Source organism: Hibiscus syriacus, unplaced genomic scaffold (assembly GCF_006381635.1).
Source record: "Hibiscus syriacus cultivar Baekdansim isolate YM2019G1 unplaced genomic scaffold, ASM638163v2 tig00111493_pilon, whole genome shotgun sequence".
NCBI lineage: Eukaryota > Viridiplantae > Streptophyta > Magnoliopsida > Malvales > Malvaceae > Hibiscus > Hibiscus syriacus.
In genome coordinates, this window is record NW_024063102.1 from 208,397 (window position 1) to 215,206 (window position 6,810).

Sequence of the window (6,810 nt, forward strand, 5' to 3'; positions counted from 1 at the left end):
AAAGTCCTCTCTTTGCTTGACTCTCGCCTGAGCTCACTCCCATCGAAAACGCCACTGTATATCCCCCTCATAAGGAACTATCGATAACTCACTTGCTTGCCTCTGAAAATCTTGAACCATGGCTTCAAGCTCACTCACTTGTTTTTTTAGACTTTCAACATCCCCCTGGCTCGAGCTACCTTCCTTGTTTTGGTATTGTCGTAATGCAGTCTCTAAACTTGAAATTTTCTCCTTCAACTTTTCATTCTGGGCTTGACTCTTTTGTAATCGCTGCTCTAAAGAATCCTTTTCTTTCGATAAAATTTTCACTTGGTGCCTGCTTTGCTTGAGCTCTTCTTGACTCTCTCCGGCTACTCTTTTGAGGCTCGTCACCTCTTGCCTCAATTCGACAGACTTACTCGAGCTAGAACCTACCTGAGCTTTTACCATTCGCTGATAAGTTGACCGAAGATCGTCAAAATCTAGCCGAAGTTGCTTCTCTACTTTTTCAATTCGATCTGCCCTACTCTTCTGAATGTCAATCTCCAATCCTTTTTGATACACTTCATCTTCTAGCTTCTGCAAAGTCATTCTCCATTGTCTCCGTTCTGCTTCGAAATCGCGCTTAGCTAACTCTAATGGAGATGGCACCACTCTCAACTGTTCCTCCACTGGCTGAATATTTTCAGGATTCACCATCGGGATATTGTCATTTACTCGACCGCTTCTCCACTGCTCGTACTCTTGAGATAACTCGAGATCATAAGTGAACAGATTCACACGACGAGTTTGCTTCCAGGCCTCAGCAACCCCTTTAACTTTACCCTTATACTGATCTCCTTTGAATGCAAAATCCGACCCTACCAAGTCCCATGTGGCTGGAATGAACTGCCTTGACCCATACTGTCTGGAAACTAGTAGCGGTGCATACCCAACAGAGCCCCATATACCTGGCAAAGGAACCCAATCTCGCTCTCCACATCGGTAAAGTATATCCGAAGAGGTATTCCACGAAGCTCGCCACAAAATATCTCCATCTCTGATATCCTTGAAAATGACCATCCATTTTTCTTCAGTAAAACCCCCAGGCCACTCTTTAGAAAGAAAATCTTTCAAAGGCGAAAACCCCTCTAGAAACACTCGTCCTGGTGCTCTTTCAACATGTTTAAAATGATTCAGAATCCACACTAGCAGCAAAGGCGCACATCCTATAAAGCGTCATTCTCCCTCGCGCCTACAAGAACTCAAAGACCGGAACGTCTCAGCTAGAATAGCTGGAACAGGATCCACGCGCTTGTCTAATCTTTCGAACAGGTCAACAACTGATACGTCTACATATCCTAGCACTTTTGGAAAAATAACAAGCCCATAAATCCCTAAAGCAAACAAGTCAAGCCTCTTTCTCTTATCAGGATGATGAGCAATTACTTCTTTCATAGCAGCCCAAGAGATGCACTCACTGTCTCCCTTCTTCTTAATGTTTCTGACTACCCAATCTTCACTCATTCCAGTCATCAATAGTAATTTCTTCTTAAACGAAGGAGTGACTGGCAGCTTGGTATATACTCTATCCATCTGTGACCTCGAACAACGGACCAAAGCTTGATACTCCTCTATTGTTGGTGTTAGATCCACTCTACCAAATGTGAAACAGCTGTAAGCCGGGTTCCAGAACTGTGCCAATGCTCTAAACAGATTTCGGTCAATAGAAACATCCAGAAGATAAGGAATATCGCCGTACAACTGATAAAACATCTCCTTATCGGCTACTGTCCATCTTCCCCATATCTCCTTTAGCTCACTTAAATCATTCTGACGTACGTTGATGTGAGTGTAACCAAATAACTCTGACACATATCCAGGCATCACGCTGTCTCCATTGGTCAACTGGGACTGTTCCGACCACCTCAGAACATCTGCATTGTCCTCAACCTCTTTCCGAATCGTTCGTTCCATATTACTGGCCTTCTATATGGACATCGACCCCAAATCAACACCATGTAATGGACAATGCAATGCAACACAGAAAAGAAACAAGGCAAAAACAACAAAAGATCGGTTAGTAAACATAAAGCAATTAAGTCGGGATAATAATTTATTCAAAAATCCTACCCACATGCTGGCTACCCAATCATGCTTTATCAGATCCTACCCAACATGATATCTACCCCCATGCTTTGTTATCCACAAAAAGAAATCCTAACCTCATAATATCTAATTCACATGCTTGCTTGACAAATAAACCTAACCGCATGATTTCTAATTCGCATGCATTTATTCGAAAAACGAAAATAAATGACTCAAAAAGCTTTTCCTTGTGTACCCTCCTCACGGTACTCTTAAAGTTCGGGTTAGGCTTGACCTAAGTTTGGGCTCTATGTTTACTATATGCCGGGTTAGGTTCTAAAGCAATAGGTTCTCGAATTGTCCTTGTCGGTGCCCCCTTGGGCTGTCGAACCCTCAATCCTGGCCCATCACAGGCTTTAGGGGATCGAGTTCAATTTCGAGGGAACACACCTCCTTATGTCCATGCGGAGGTGATTACCATCACGAGGACCATAAGGAGTGAGCTCCAGGAGCGATCCACTATCCCATGCGGAGGTGAAAACCACACGAGGGCATAGTCTCTCACTCCTACTTAAATAGGACGGAGCGGGGTTTTAGCTCATGTTATGATAATGCCGCTGTGCAGTGTGTGAGGAAAAGCGAAAAAAAAAAAACAATCAATAAAAACACTCAAAATCAATTCCTAAAACAAACAATTATTCTGAAATCATTAGCAAACAGATCAGTACAACTATTTAATTGTCAATCAAATTAAATTAAAGAAATCAAAATACAAACAAAACTTATTAAAAACCAAACAAGGGATCAAAAATCAAATTAAAACGAATTTGTAATTTTCAATTGCAAAGACAATTAATTAATCGACTATCGGCTTGACTCTCTAAAAAAAAGTCCCCAGCGGAGTCGCCAAGCTGTCGAAACGATTTTTTCTTGATAGGTGAAAAAAGGTGAGATTTAAAAGCCACATTAATTTTTAATTTACCTCTTTCAATTGAGTTTTAATTTAAAAACAAATGTAATTTGAAAATCTCTCGTTTCGAAAAAAATTCAGATTTCCTTTACGATCGAAAAAATATAGTTCAAAGAGTCGCCACCAATCTTTGATTAGGGTGTGATTGGGCACCAAAAAATGTTTCGTCATTTTAAGTAAAAATTAATTTTAATTAAAACAACAAATTGAGGTCTGCGTTACCAAAAAAAATGAGTTCGGGAGTCGATTACGTGTGGGGAAGGATTAGCACCCCCACAACGCCCTAAATCGATACCTAATCGATTAATTAACGTCTTTGCAATGAACTTTACAAATTCGGATTTATTTTGATTTTTTGATCCAATAAAACAATGATGTAAAATTAAAAAAAAACATTCAAAAGCACTCAAATAAATTAAATTAAAATTACCGAGTCAGTTTAGAAAGATAAAGAATGTTCGATTATTTACAATATCGAGACCAGATCTTAAAAGTTATAACAACCTTTTCTCGATATATTTAAATAAACGAACATTTCTTTTCTCTCGTTCCCAATTTTAGGTGACAAATCAATTTTTTTGTTTCACTTTCGGGATACACTTTTATTTTAAAATCATTAAAAGCGGACCTCAAATCAGTTATGACTGCCCACTTCAACAATTTTAAATTAAAAATATATTACCCTTAATCCAATTATATAATATGTCGAGTTATGCAAATGAGACTATCATACAAACTATGCAAAAAATGTATGTCATGTAAAAATTAATGGCATCTAATTATATATGTATGATCAAACATGCTTACATAAACACTTCCTAGACCAATTAATTTAATAACATGCCACAATCGTGATTAACACACCAAAATACAACCAAGATAAATCACATACAAACTAAAGAAAGCAATGCAATGGCTAAAATCAACTATTTTAAAAAAATATAGGCATTACTATTAAAAAAGGAAACTATGAACATCTAAGGCCAGAACGAACCTATATAAAAACGAGTAATAAGAAAAAATGAAATTATAAAACAACAACAAGTCATGCTCAAAAGACTAAAATACACAAGAAATAAAACTAAAGGTTAAATACAGAAATTCATACACAACCCAAAAAAAAACTTTGCTCCGGGATTAAAATACAAATTCACAAAATTACAGCTTAAATGTAAAAACAAAATAGAATTAAAGACAACCTAATCTAGGACGAAAAAAGGAAATACATAAACCTAGAGGACACGAACAGAAACCCAAAGAAACAGCCTGAGGACTAAAATATAAAGTGCGTAAAGTATAAGTCAAATGTATAAACAAGCAGAAACTAAATACAATGCCATTTAGGACTGAAATTAAATACAAGTAAAATAAAGAGACAAAATTAGAAATATGAAAAATTTGATTTAGGGACGAAACTACATGAAATTGAAAATCTAGATGACCCAGATTAAGAATAAACCACGCAGAAACAGAAAACCCTAAATCCCCTAAACGACACCGTTTTAATTCGCTAATATATATGTAATTTCATATGAAAACTAAACCTAACTTCATCTCTACCAGCCGCATATCTCTCTTCTCCTTTGCCCTCTGCTTCTTCAAACCAGCGACCACACAAGGCCACCATGGCCTCTGCCCTATAGCCGCTCCAACGAAGAGTCAAGGTTCCTAAAGAAATAGAAGTGAAAACCCCTACTCAAAACAAACTACGCTACCACCTTGAAGAACCCAAATCACCATGTCTTCTCTTTCTCTAGCCCTCGACCAAAATGAACGACCACCACCTAGAAGTTCCGACGAGGGTCTAAATCCGTGTAAGATTTACCTAAATAGCCAACAGGACACCATCTAGCCTTATATCCCAACCTAGCCCCGAAAATACAACCCTTGACACTTAACAAAACCCTCGGCTGAACATTAAAAGTATTACCTTTAAGTGGTAGGGTACTCCTTCAAAGCCAAACGAAACCGGCGGCAAATCTCATGCAATGAAGGCCTCGAACTCAGGTAGTAACGATCAAATTCCTCCATCTTCAATTGTGATGTCGATGACTGAGGATGATTTTTACTGTGTTTTTTTTTTCTGTTTAATTGTTTTGTTTCCTGCTCTGTTTGGTTTGTTCAATCTTGATGTCGAATGACTGAGGATGATTTTTTTTCTCTTTGTTTCTGTTTTCTTTTAGTTTCCTGCCCTGTTTGTGTTGAGAAAGGACTTTCCAAAAAATGCCCCACTCCCCCACGTTTCCAGTCGTTAATCCCCTCTGTATATATAAAAAACTGCTAAAAACCAACATTAACCTCTCTGTTTTCCTCTGTAGTCAACTGTCGTTCATTGGGCTTTAATTGGGTTTGAATTGGGCCTGGAACTGATTCAAGGTCGGGTTAGGTTGTGATTGTTTCGAGTCTGCTTCGACTCGACCCCGGATAAAAACGAGCATCTACAATAATTAAGCTAAAGGAAAGCTTAAATCATCTTAAAAACAAAGGACGGTGAAATTATGAGAGATTAAAGATTTTGAGTTTTTGAATGAAATCTTGAAATAAAGTTGATAAGTTGAATTTTAAGTTGAATTTGACTTGTCAATAGTTGAATTAAGAGATTTGGAGTGATAGAAAGGAATTTAGAACATGTTGAAATTTGAGTATAATTATTGAATTTCATTAAGAGGAGAGGATTTTGAGAATTAAGATGGGTTAAATGAGTACAAATGGGCTTAAGTATGTGTGTTTGAGTTTAGTATATGAAAGAGGTTGAAATATAAAGTGTTTAAGATGAAATGAAGTAAATTTCGTGTTGAAAATATGATTTCTGGGTTAGGGGAATCGATATCCATTCAAGGGGAATCGATACCCCCTCAAACGAACCAGAAATTCCAGAATCTCATAGGGGAACCGATTCCCCCATAGGATGGGAGCCGATTCCCCCCAAAGGAAAATTGTGAATATGGGTTTAATAAGTTCGTTTAAGTTGCTAGTATCCAATTACAAGGTGTAGGTATCTAATGATTGCCTCAAAATGTACATTTATGTAGATTCTGCGCGTAAAGCAATTCCGGAACATTTGGCAAGTAAGATTGATCAAGGGAAAGATAAGAGATTGGAATTGACTAGTGAGGCCAAGGTGAGTGCATACTAGTGACATGTAGTGTTTAATGGAAATAAGACTTGCGATGAGTCTATTTCCTAGAGTAATATGCATGAAGTCATAGACATGATTATGTGTTGGTTATAACTATATGTGATTATATGTATTACATTGATTGTATGTATGCATGACTAAAGATAATGATATGCTTTGTATATGCTATATAATTTATGTAAGACTTTATTATGTAATAATGGAAGAACATGGAATAAGTTATATGATAGAGTTATAAGAAATGAAATGAACATGAGAGAATAAGATAATCAAGTATAAGTCATATGATATGGTATAAGTGATTATACGAGAAATGTTAGGAGACTCTAAGAGAATAGTATGAATTCGAGGGCATAAATAAGGATACATAAGTTATATAGAGAAGATTGATAAATTAAAGGAAACTATGGTTTATGTATTAAAGTGAAGAGCTACAAAGTTTTATTAAAGAGTATTGTGGAAGTCATGAGAAATTGAACTAAATAAATAGATGGTTTATGTGAGTGAAAAGGAAAAATGATATAAAATAAGTGGAAATTATATATAGGATAGAATGATACTAATTGAACCTGTAATATAAACTTTATAAAGGAGTACTTGGGTAAAATTATTATATGATACAATTATAGAATATTACTATACAAATTATATTAAA